The sequence below is a fragment of the Hyposmocoma kahamanoa genome, unplaced genomic scaffold, assembly GCF_003589595.1.
Source record: "Hyposmocoma kahamanoa isolate Upper Pololo Valley unplaced genomic scaffold, ASM358959v1 76, whole genome shotgun sequence".
Classification (NCBI taxonomy): domain Eukaryota; kingdom Metazoa; phylum Arthropoda; class Insecta; order Lepidoptera; family Cosmopterigidae; genus Hyposmocoma; species Hyposmocoma kahamanoa.
In genome coordinates, this window is record NW_020653900.1 from 5,827,776 (window position 1) to 5,840,870 (window position 13,095).

General features: G+C 36.0%; 1 protein-coding gene across 3 annotated transcripts in view; it reads left to right on the forward strand.

The window, feature by feature from the left end:
* LOC113232498 (cGMP-specific 3',5'-cyclic phosphodiesterase-like) overlaps positions 1-13,095 on the forward strand; it is a 190,105-nt gene that overhangs the window by 136,517 nt on the left and 40,493 nt on the right. The gene's annotated exons all lie outside the window — the stretch shown is intronic.

Below are 13,095 nucleotides of genomic sequence, written 5' to 3' on the forward strand. Positions count from 1 at the left end.
CGTATGAACAAACAACCCGTGTCGAATTCACCTCAGTTTTACCGTCTCGTGGGAAATCGGCGACATAATCAAGATAGACATAAGCCAACGCAATATATCTTAGAGTAACTTTTTCGTCCTGGACTTGAGAGCTACAGACTTGTCACTATAACACACGATATTCAGTTCTCTGCAGTTTTTCTTTGACCTCTTTAGGCGTGGTTACACTATTCTTTTGAGGAGGTAGTAGTCATCCTAGTTTACAAAACAAACCTTTAATTTGGAAGTTGTCATGTCAGGTTTAAAGAGTGTACTTTCTTTTCGATTTTCAACTATATGTATTTAAGATATTTCTACTAATTGTATATCATTAGCTGTCTTTTATTAATAAAGTAATAGTATGTGGTAATTCTAAAATTAACAGACTAATAAAAGTGTTCTGATTACGAGTACTCACGTAATTGTACACTGTTGTCGTGCTCTAACTGCTTTAATCTGACGCTGAAATTACTCGATGTTATTGGAGAGTCTACTGCGTGAAATTGCTTATGTATAAAGCTCTGGAGTAATATAACATTTGTATTACGTGAACGTATAAAGTAAATTTTAATTTGTATATCTGTAGGGAACCGCAGGAGTTACCACAAATCTTTTTTTGTACCTTTCTGTGTTTATAATCTTTTTAACTTTATTATCTTTATATTTTTAATTGTAGTATTGTAGTTATTTCTGGTGTTAATTCTTTGGTAATCATTGACTTACAAATAAATGGACGACGGGTCTAATACAAAAACCACGAAAAAATGTCCCAAGTCAACCTATTTAAACGTAGTGACATGTCAAGGAATATGAAAAAGCTAAAACGTTGAATTTAAATTGTAATGTCATCGCAGTACTGTCTAATTTTGCTTGCTTCGCTGTCAGTCGAACAAACGAAGACTAGAGCGTGAATGACGCTCTGTATACGATTTTAACGCCCTATAAGTTCGGACACTTTTTAGCGCGGACCCGACGTCCATATAATTGTAAGTCAATGTTGGTAATCTATGATTTTTTTTTCTGTGATTGTTTTAACACTTGTGTACATTGTAAGATTCTGGCCTTGCTCTTTCTGGCCGTAGGCTTCCTTCAATTTCTTACACTTCTGGTGATCTCGCCATCCAACCATCACTTGCATTCTGCCCATTTCTTTGAAATGATCTTTAATATCAGGACTATCATTCATCTCTCATTGTAGGTAATGTGACACGCCGCACATCTCTGTTTGTGCATTCTTATGTGGTCCTCCTCTCGTGTCCTTACGATGATCATTTCAGTAATCTGCAGGACGATCTTTCATCACATGTGCGCAACTATTTTAATCACGATCTCTCTTGTTTTGGTTTTGGAATGGTCTTGTGATCGCTCAGAGTAATATCGAGCATTGTTGTCCGTAATGTCCGTTTTCCACAGACAGCCCGGTAAGTATCATGGCTTCTACCTTGTAGCTAAAGTGTGAAGATATTGCTCAAAGACTTTTCAAAGCATAAGGTGACGCGCAATATATAGTCTCTCGACATTTGCTTGGTTTGGTTTTAACAACACAACTTGATTTCGTGACCGAGATAAGTGTGTTACTTCCGATATCGATTGGTAATTTGTAATTTAAGGTATGAGAAAGTTTAATCATGAGTTTAGCATTTTACTTGTTATTTTCCAAACCGATTTCAACTGATTTTCGCGTCTTCTTCGAAAATTTCCCAACATTTGCTGCAATTGATATCTAAAAATGTCGACGACTTTGCGAACCTAAATGTTATATCTACTCACCATCAATATTGATGAGTTTCTCGTCAAAATGAATTCCTGTTTTTTTAAATTGATACACATTAATATTCGAAACACGGTCTTCCATCTACGAGTATACGATCTAGGTGGAACGTACACTCGGTGTAAAGGGCTGTACGGGTACCCTGTTTACATGTAGTGTACTTGAAATAAACAGCGCGATTTATTGCAAGTTTAAGCTGCTTACGTATGATTATTTTAAGTTTAAGCTGCTTATGCATGAAGCATTTAAAATAAAAGAAATCAGAGAACAAGACTCGCCCGCAATCAATGTACAGATCGCGCTGTCAACATAATTATTTTAGTGCTGCATGACCAATACAAAAATAAGCGCTTCACACAAATGAACCCTCTCAGGGTATTATTATAATACCGTTCGTACAATCCTACACCACTCCAATTAAGTCAAAACACTACATTCCACAAAACTAGTACGTATGTAAATTATACTATCCCTACTAGATGTATAATTAAAGTTGTCGTTCTAAACTTGCCCCTTTGAAATGAAATAAAGTCTTTTTAGGGTAATATTCCGTTCAGAACAAAGACTGGTTTAGAAACTGTTTTCACATTCAGGCTTCGAAACCTAAAAATGTAGCTATATGGAGAGGCTGTATGAAGAACCGTTACCTACCCAAATAAATGGGTGGAATTTTATAAAAAAAATATAGCGTTATTCATTTGTTGTCGTATTTTAACTCGATTTGAAATGTAACTCAAAGGGTGAACTTTATAAAAGTCTAAGTATGCGGTTGGTAGGAGATTGTATATTTCTTTGGCTGAATGCCGGAAAAATTTCATTGGAGTGTCACTAGCAGTGCGGCTGTGTAGATGGTACAACATTGTGAATAATTTGAAATAAGGAATTCTTTACATTTCCTACGATGTTTTTAAAATGTAAAAAATTTCCTCGTTTTATTGAGAAAAGCAATTCCTACATATTATTCGCCTCGTGACTTTTCTATGTAGAAAGAATTAATGAAAGAAGATTGACGAAATAGATGTGAGCGGACAAGTTGGTAAGGGCTGAACAAGACGAACTTATAACGGTTAAATTGAAAATGTCCTAAAGAAAGGTTAGGTTATAAGTACCTACTTATAACCTAACTTTACGTACCTCCTTACGTACCTCGGGTCTATGCGAGCGTCTATGCGAGTTGCGGTCGTAAAAAATATGTGTTAGGATAGTAGCAGTAGAGTTCCTTGTGGAAGAGTTCGTCCAGTAGGTAACGTACTCACCGTGTCACCTTACCTATTCCCGCCGCCAAGTAGTAATGTGAGCATTACTGCATTCCAATTTTTAAAGGTAAGAATCGTGGTGATTTTTTTTTATAGATAAGTGCGCACTTGACCTCTATCTCACCTGATGGAAAGTGAAGATGAGGTCGACGATGGAGCATACACACCTAAATAATGCCTATTCACTCTCGCCTTGAAAAGGCCCAAGTTATAACGTTCAGAGAACAAGTCTGCAGGCAGGAAATTCCTCTCATTAGCCGTTCGCCATATAAATGTGGAAGCATCACGCTTTGTGCGAATCTTTGCAATATCCATAACATAGGGGTGGAACCCAAACCTACGCCTAGTCCCCCGGTGATGAAAAGAGGAAGGCGGAATTAAATCGTGTCATTCAATCGCACACTCTCCGTGATATATCCTATAAAATACCGATAAGCAGGCAACTTTACGGCGGTGTTCAAGGCTCTGCAGCTTCGCCTCCACTAATTCCGAGTCACCTATAAGCCTCTTGGTACGGTTATCAATTGAATCCAAAGTGGCCAGTTGGTATGTAGTAGAGCCATCACAAAGGTGGCAGCAGTACTCCATGCACTACCGGACTTGCTTGGTACAGCTGAAGCAACCGTCCCGGTGTAAAGAATTACATACACACGGGAGTTGACAATTTGTGTTTCAGGATTTAGGGCGCAGTGGCAGTGTCCCTCAGATCTTTACGATTTAAACAATAATAATAATACCATTACCTACCACCAGGTGCACGACTTGTTCGTCCTATTACTTGGTGTCATAAAAAAAGATGTGTAGGAATATACGTATTATTTGCCTTTAAATGGCATTGTTAGGATCTTAGAAGATGTCGTCTGCGAGTCAGAGATATTTTTGCTCTCTGTATTAAAGTATTTTTTTCCTTTTACAAGGCTACCGTGCGCCATTACCACTTTCGAAGAAAACTGAGATTGTGCAGTTCCACGAGCACTGAAAGTCTGGGAAATAAAAGAAAACGTGAACTTAGTCTCGGGAGGAAAGTTCACAGAGAAAATTAACAAAAACAATGGAAACATCGAGAAAGACAAAAGTATTGAACAGAACAACGTTTTATTCTTTGTTTTCTTTTTTATGTTACAAAGTGACAGGACGAACAAATCGTGCACCTGGTAGTAAGCAACACGCCTATCCGTTTTGTAGTGCCACTGCGCCCTTACCTGTCACCCTGTGGCATAAGTTGACAAGTCACATGTGCCTGTAATTTCACCAGCACCCTTGCCCTCTAAATCCGAAACGCAGTAATACTCACATAACTGCTTGGCGGCAGAAATAGGTAAGGTGGTAGTACTTCCCTGGATGAACTCTTTCTTATGGAGCTCTACAGCTACTTTACATAGAAATAATTACTAGATCGTTTAGGAAGTCATGGCAGTGAAAAGACGCTAACATACCAGCCGTGGTATGTTAGCGTGGTATTTATCCTATAGTTGTGCCATTATTCCTAGTAGCCGAGATTTTTCTTTTTAATATTCCAATGTTCCACATCTTTCTGCCGGAAAAGTCCATTAGCTTCCAGAGTCCGAGCCCACCTGGGCGCCCTCGGGCTTGCTACTTAATTCATTATACTACGGGTTAAGAGGTTTCGGTTCGCCCTTTTGTCCGGTGGCGCAGACAATTCAGTCAACATCCAGCAGTTGCATGTCCCTAATTTATAAAAAATAAGACGTTGTTTGTAATCTCACTCACAGGAATCCCATCATTTAAGGCAGCGCTCAAAATTATTATAAATATTGTTTGAAATCACTAGTTCCGTGAATTCGTTATTTTAGTGGTTGGAGACCGTTCACAAGTGATGTGAATGTACGATACGTTTTGTGTAGATGACCTACCTAAATATTAACTTAAGATGCCTTTTACTCATTTTTTTAACCGACTTCAAAAAAGAAGGAGGTTCTCATTTCTCACTTACTCTATTCATTTCTCACTTACTCTAATTTTGTGCGTATGCTACGCGATTACTCTGTCATTTATGAACCAATTTCGATCACATTTTTCTTTCGTGAATTTGGGTGTCATTTGTGGTTGTCTATGCGTATGCTCATGGCACCCGCGATACAGGGTTTCTCTACTGCGGGGTTATGAGTGTGTGCGTTATTATTATTATTATTAATTTCACAAAGTTTATAGATAGCTTTTTAAACTATTTTTCCGCTCTGAATCGTGTGCATTTAATTTTTTTAACAAACCGTGACTCTTCAATTAGCCGTGGCCGTGGCCCGAAACGTTGGTTTGTTTGAAAAAAAAAAACCAAATATACACGATTTGGATCCAAAAACTGTTTAATGTAGACAGAAAGTAGTACTTAACATTCAACTAGGAGTCGAAGTGGTCGCCATGACCGAACACGGTCCTATAGATAGCATAGAATAATTAATACACACAAATCAAAAGTGTCTAAGGATCTAGAACGTTTTAGCCAATTTCTGGTTAAGTCAGGTTTTTTTAAATTATTTTTTAGCACCTATGGATGTTTTTAATTTCAATTTTATAATTTAAAATCAATTGTAAACGAATATGATCAAAAAAATCACTTTCAATCAAACAATCACAAAATTCAATAAAAAAAACCGGATTTTCAGTAATTAGCAAAAACATTGCTTGATCCCTGGACACTTTTAACGTGTGTTCATATTTCTTCTTTCTTCACTCATTGAAACCACATTGAAAAGGTTGAATTGTGATAATAATATTAAGTTTATTGATTATTAGGATGTTTTACTACTATGATATACAATTATTTTATGTGAAACATCGAATACAAAGAAAAATTTTTTCGATCTTGCCCATGACACGTTCTTTTAAACGAATTCGGTTATTTGACACAAAGGTTTCATCACTAGAGATGGGAAAAACTATTTATTTTTAAACGTATAAACGTCGTAGCTTTTTTAAAAAAGCGTGTTTTTTTAAACACTTTTCACATAGACGCTTTTTATTTTCAAGCTTAAAAAAACGTTTAGAAAAACTTTTAAGCGCATAGACTTTCATGTTAAAAAAAAGTTTGCAACGTTGTGTTGATAGCGAAAAGCAAGAGTAGACCACTACAGGTTTTGAGTTAACTTTATTTATATAACACGAGATTCATTTATAAAATTATTATTCACATTGATGAATTAATTTGTTTAGGAAATATAAATGTCGGTATAAATGTTGTAAAAAATGAAATTGTTGAGTATACAATTGTTCAATACTTACGCTTAAAATAAAAAGCGTGTTTATGTGCTTATTATAAAAAGCAAACTTTTTTTAAGTGCTTTTCGTTTAAACGCCCACCTCTAACCATCACCAATCTGAGAAACATGAATATGTATGTATGTCTATAACAAAACATATATGTTGTATGAATAATGGAGTATTGTAGATATTAAATGAAGTTGTTGCGTGTGCGCAGCGTTACACACGGACGGGAATGGGATGTAGATATTGAAGTAGTTGCGTGTGCGCAGCGTTCCACACGGACTCTCGGAAGTTGGTAGTCAAATACAGAATTCGATCTAGAGCGACGTATTTCTTTTAATGTGCCCCCCAAACAGTGGGACACTCTAAGGGTCGTATTCCAGTGCTTGAAATCATACTCAAGTCTGCTCAAATCCTGACTTGAGCATTGAGTACAGTTCTATGATGATGATGAGATGTAGATATTGAAGTAGTTGCGTGTGCACAGCGTTCCCACACGGACCACTCGGAAGTTGGTAGTTGAATATAGGAATTCAATTTATAGAGACTAGCTTCTTTTGGTGTACCCCCCGCTCCCCAATGTGACTTCTTCTAACAGTAGCGACGAGCATGGGATGTAGATATTAAGTGAAGTTGTTGGGTTTGCGCTGCGTTCCACACGCACCACTCGGAAGTTAGTAGTCGAATACAGTATTCCTATCTATAGAGACGTGATTCTTTTGTTGTACCCTCGCTCCCTAGTCTGACCCTTTCTAACAAGCATGTTATAGAGGTGAGATCTTGAGCCAATATATTCCGGAATGAAAAACATATGTAATTAAAATACGCATCAGGATTTCCGCCACCCCATATCCAAATTACGTACTTAAACTGGCTATGCCTGGCCTGTAAAATTTTAGTGTTGCCGCATATGACGGTGACATATCTGAACGATAATACCGTCCTAAACAAATAATGAAAAACAAAAGGAGAAGTGAACAACGTTTTGGTTGTCCTAAATAAATAATATAAAATAGCTTTCATTTTCTTTTGTTGCTCTCTCTCTCTCTTGCTCCTTCTCTTTTTAACCGCATATTAGTAATACTTAGCGCAAAAAAGTTAAAAATGACCTCACTCAATGACATCATGACCTCGGGTACTAAAAAAATAATCTAAACCCACAATAACTTTCTCTTTACGACTCTAATTTCCACTTTCATGTTCTTGTACCTATTAGGCACCTTTAAAGGTTATTACAGACTGAAAGATTTGTTGTGCTATAATACATGGGTTTAAATTCTCCAATCAAAAGTTAAGTGGAATGATTCAGTCCTTTTTTACGAGTTGGTTTCGCCGTGTTGAATCGTAAAGGCAGCTTTAAAAGGGTATTTGCAAACAGAACGATTTGTAAAGCTAATAAAAGAAGTATTGCAGTCTAAATTTAGTTAGTACATAGGAAGTCCAGGTAGGGTAATGGTTTAATAATTGACGCATTTTTAATTATGAGAAAACAAATACCTAAATGAGTAAAAAGAAGTTTGAGTAGAGTTATGTTAAAATTTTGCTTAAAGAGAGAGATTTTTATTTATAAAATAAATACAACATTTAACCTTTTCCGCGACGTTTAATTGAAATGTTTGCTAACTTTATAAAATGCACAGTAACAATTTGTTTCTCTTTTTTAATTACCAACCTGCGTCATAGAGTCTACAACGAACCTTATTTTTTACGGAGGAATTAAACAAACAGCAGCTTCCAGAAAGTTTACAGAGACAATAAAAACGAAATTTAAATTAGGAATATAAAATCAGCCTCCTTGTTTATATTCCATTATTTAAAACAAAAAGCTTTTTAAAACTTTTTTCAGAAGATTTGAATGTGTTCAGCCGACTTAAAACAAGTAAAGAAATTCTTTTGTAATAAGGTATACATTAGATAAGACGTCGAACAAGGAAACTCTATAACAGTATAGCATGCCAACCAATGATCTTCTATACACTAACAATACTAGCAATTTAAATTAAAAGGAAATTTTTGATGAATTTATCACGCTTTTCTTGTACTGTCCAATTGGCGACACGGATGAGCGTCACTGCTTAGAATTGCCAAAAAGCGGGTCATTCGTAATAAGATGAAGCGATATTACTCGCCTCGTCAGCTTTTAATTCTGTACAAAGCGCAAATCTGATCTTGCATGTAGAATTGTAGTCACCTGTGGGATGGCTCAGCGAAATATTAACTAGAGGCTGTTGAATGTGTGTAGAGCCAAGACGACTTATTGACGACGATAAACTCGAACCTAAACTTCATAGTTTAGTACACCGGCGCAAAGTTGCCAGGCTGTCGGTTTTCTACAGAGTACACTTCGGTGCGTATGCACATGAACTCCATCAGCTCATTACGCCCGCCCTCGTTTACCATTGGACATCCAGACGTACGGCGGGCTAACATCCCTACTTGGTCAATATTCCCTTCAGGCGTACAGAGAGGAATGGAATGCCCTGCCTGCGACTGTATTTCTGAACACATACAATCCAAGCATCTTTAAGGTGCGACTGAACAGGCATTTTTTGGGTGAGTTCGTGCCATCGAGTATATAACCAGAAATAGAAACGAAATGTCATTTAATTTGTTTAAAAACTATTCTGCCATATCATTACGGTGACAATTGCTCTCCGATTGGCCAGTCCGAATTCGAAACAATTTACGGGCGTTATCACCTTTTTAATATGTGATTTCAGTGCAAACGAGAGTTGATATTTAAAAATGATATAGGTAAGGCCCATTTGCCTAATGAGTCGCCAAGGATGGATGACCCTTATTTCGTCTCTATTTGTGGTTATATACTCGATGGCTCATGCCATCGTAGACCCTATCTTTGCTCCAGGTCTAGATAGATCAAAACCAAGTCCATTTAAGTTAAAAAAAAGAATTACATCACCCTTGAAGATGTCTAACAGCTGCCAGTTAAACAACAGTATTGGTAGAAATCGCGAAAACCTAAAAACACAATATTTGTAATGTTAAAAAACATGAAACAAATACAATTAGCTTTAAAATATTTCAAACAAGATTTTGTTTACGATTTTTATTTGCTTACGTGGCAATAAAGAGCTAGAGTAAAATATTAGAAGAAATTCGCTTTTCAATTACGAAGGCGACGGTTCGAATGCATATGTCGACACATACTAATTTCCACCAACAGCTATTACATTATGACTTAAATAGTAGGCATATTGATTTGTGGTTTTAAATTAAATGCACAGCTAATATTACAGGTAAACACCGCATGCAGGAAATAGCAAAAGAAACCTTTTCAACTTAACTATATATTACTCTATTATCTTTTTTTATAATTTATATATTCCGAGTATATATTTAAAAGCAATACCTCTCACTAACGGTGAACGAAAACTTGCTGAAAACTTACACGTCTAAGAAAGTTCACAACTATTGAAAACGCGTGAAGACCCCAACCCGCATTAAGCCAGGCAAGCTAGCAGTGGGACATATAACGAGATCACGTTGATGATTCAACTGCCTCGGTGGCCGGGAGCAATATGTGGTTATCTATGTGTGTATGCCCATAGCACCCGCGACACAAGGTTTCCCTAGTGTAGCGCTATGAGTGTGTTATTATTTATGATTTCATGTTCTTTTAAGTATTTTATTACGTACAAACTTATAGATTTTCGCCCATCTCGATATGAATTATTATGTTTAGTTCATGATCTATCCTTACACCACTAATACATAAAAACCTACATATATATTTTTTACATCAACGTTTGTTGATTCCCCTATACATTGCTGAATATATCAAGTTCCTAGGTTTTCGCGATTGCGACACATTGATTCGTAAACTTGATTTTATTCCTGAACAATTTGTTATATTTACGTTATCTACTTAGTATTAAAGAGCAAAAAATATCTTATTTCAAATTCGCGAGTATTACACAGAATCCGTTAGGATTCGATGTAATCGCATAGGTACATGTCATGGGTCGGCGTGGATCCTTCAGTCTATCTGGGGATTTACTTGAAGGCGATACAAACTCTGTTATACTCAAAGTTCAAATATCTCATCTTTCACGTCTGTTATAGTTTTCCTTAGTTTATCTGTCAAACACTCACAAAAGAATACTGGTTAATCTGTGAATAATAAGAAGCATCTTCTAAAAGAGTCATGCCTTATTAAAGAATAATATACTATTTAAACTGTTGAAAATTGAAACTCCTAAAAAGCATCTTCGAAAAAAAATCCGTCACAAAAGAACAAGCATAGCTTCCAGAAGAGATATCCCTTACAAAAAACACCATTTGAGTTATTGAAAATTTCACTTCGTAAAAATATCTTCTAGAAAAGTCATCCCTCAGAAAAAAAACACTGTTTAAATTTGTTGAAAACTTGACCTCATAAAAATATCTTCTAGAAGAGTAGTCCCTCATAAAAAAGCTACTGTTTAAATTGTTGAAAAGTTGCGTTCATAAAATATTTTCCGGAAGTGTTAAGCATCGTAAAAGACCACCATTTTAAACTGTTGAAAACTTGAATTCATAAAAAGCACCTTCCAAAAGAGTCATCCCATCCGCTCACAAAAAAAACAATGCAAACAAACAAATCTACGCAAATCCGCAATTTATATCACGAGATATCAAGCAAAGCTTTTCATCATTGGTCTGACTAATTGCGATGTTAAGACAACGGACAAAAAATCTAAAACAGATTAAATTTAATTGGCGTAGAGAAATAATTTCAACGCTTTTTTACGATACTGTATGGCATCAACAAGAACATAATTGCATCCCAGTATAATCACAAAGTAAATATACTATTTTTTTCTGAGGCCCATCTAAATAATAGCAAAGTAAAGCATTGATCGCCGATATGGTGAAATTACACACACATGGGACTTGTCAACTTATGCCTCACAGTAACCAGAGCCCCTTAGATCTTTGTGGTTTAAATCTCTGAGTAGCACTGCAACTGTTATGGACAGGCGTGTCGCTTCCCACCAGGCGCACGACATGGTCGTTCCGTCACAACAAAGAACTTTAGCAAAAAATAATTGAAAGTTTGCTATAAAAAAACCATTAACTCACATGCCCAATGGGTTAACAAATACGATTAACCCTCTTACCCAATGGGTTAACAGATACGAAATCGCTCGGCACGTGCATGCGGTGCAACGCACAAAGCACAGAAATATCTATGTGATTGTGCGTTGTTACGTGCGGTGTTCTTGTTTACCTATTCTATTTTCAGGTACTTTCAAAGTTTATTTTTTTCTGTTAATATACAACATTATTAAAATTACAAATAAATTGATTGAAACATGCACGTTACTCACATCTAGAATCTAATATTTTAAGACTCTCTTTACACATATCCAGAGGTTAAAAAATTTCACTATCAAAATTCAAACTAACTGGCTCTATGTGCATAGCAATTCTTAAACAGCTAGACCTCGATGGTGTTATAATTTTAAAATTTGTATTCTGTATTTAAATAAGAACTTATTAGTTAAAGATCAAATGGGCTTAATAGTTTCCTAAACGTGATTACGTGGATTTGTGACGGCTTTAGACGCCGCCTATTATCACCGGCTGGCTGTGGCAGTCTCTTTGGACGAGAGTCGCCATGGAGAGTGTCACACTCGCCGTAAATGTTTGACAGTTTTTATTACATAATATTGTCATGTCAGCGATTGCAAATTGTTTGCTCGATTTGATACAATCCTGTAAAAACCTCGAAACAAAATAATTATAATTATAATTCACAAAGTTCATGAGGCCGTTTTATTGTTTGTTAGGGGAGCAATAAATTCCCCAAAGATTCACTAATGATGCAATCGGGAAGTAAGATCAAAACGATTATACAGAGGTATGAGTATAACCTGGCCAGCTCGTATCGAATCCGAAAGGACTTATGCGTCTGTTCTTTATGCGTCGTATTAGTAATATAGTACGACAGTAAGACAAGGAGTGTTACAAACAAACTTAGTAGCGCGACTTAAATGAATGCACACATTCGCATAAGCGTGTGCGCTCAGTGTTTAAAATATTTTTTTTTCTACTCTTGTACTATCTGTCAATTATAATTTCATAAACCATATCATTAAGGCCATATTAGGGCGCTCGTTTTAGTTCTGAATCAAAATCCTATTGTCTGTGGTACACACCGCTGAGCTGAAAAATTTCATTAAACTTCTGTGCACAGTACTATAATGAGTTTCAAAAAAGAAGAACGTCGTATTTTTGCTAATTAAAATATCAATTATGACGCTACTCAAACGCTTTACTGCCTCCTAATTGGTTAAATTGGCCTGAAAGTCTTGCACTCGGGCCATAATTCTTTATAAAAAAAATTATTAGTTAAAATATATGCGGTGTTTGGCCAGTTCTAATCTATCTATTTGATATTTTGTTTCGTAGCGTTTGTTTGGCTTTCGTCTAAATATATGAAGAGGCTGTATGGTGGAACCTTTGCCTACCCTAATGTATGGGTTAAAATTTATTAAAACTCAAATTGCGTTTGTCGTCATGATTGTTAACAAAATATACATTAAATATTGGTTCTGTTTAATTATTATATTTACTCGTACAAAAACTATTGTATGCAATCATTACATAGTAATTAGGTCTTAAAATCTCGTACCTAGGTTATTCGCCTTTAAGAACTCTCATTACGCAACGATTGCATAAAATAATATTCTGCGTCAAATGTATAATTTTCATTTAATTCCTATTTCATGATACTAATAGGTACGCGATGGTGATATAAAAATATAAATATGTATGTCCTACATTTGACTCAGGTTGTTTCTACTTAGCACGAGAATACTGTGA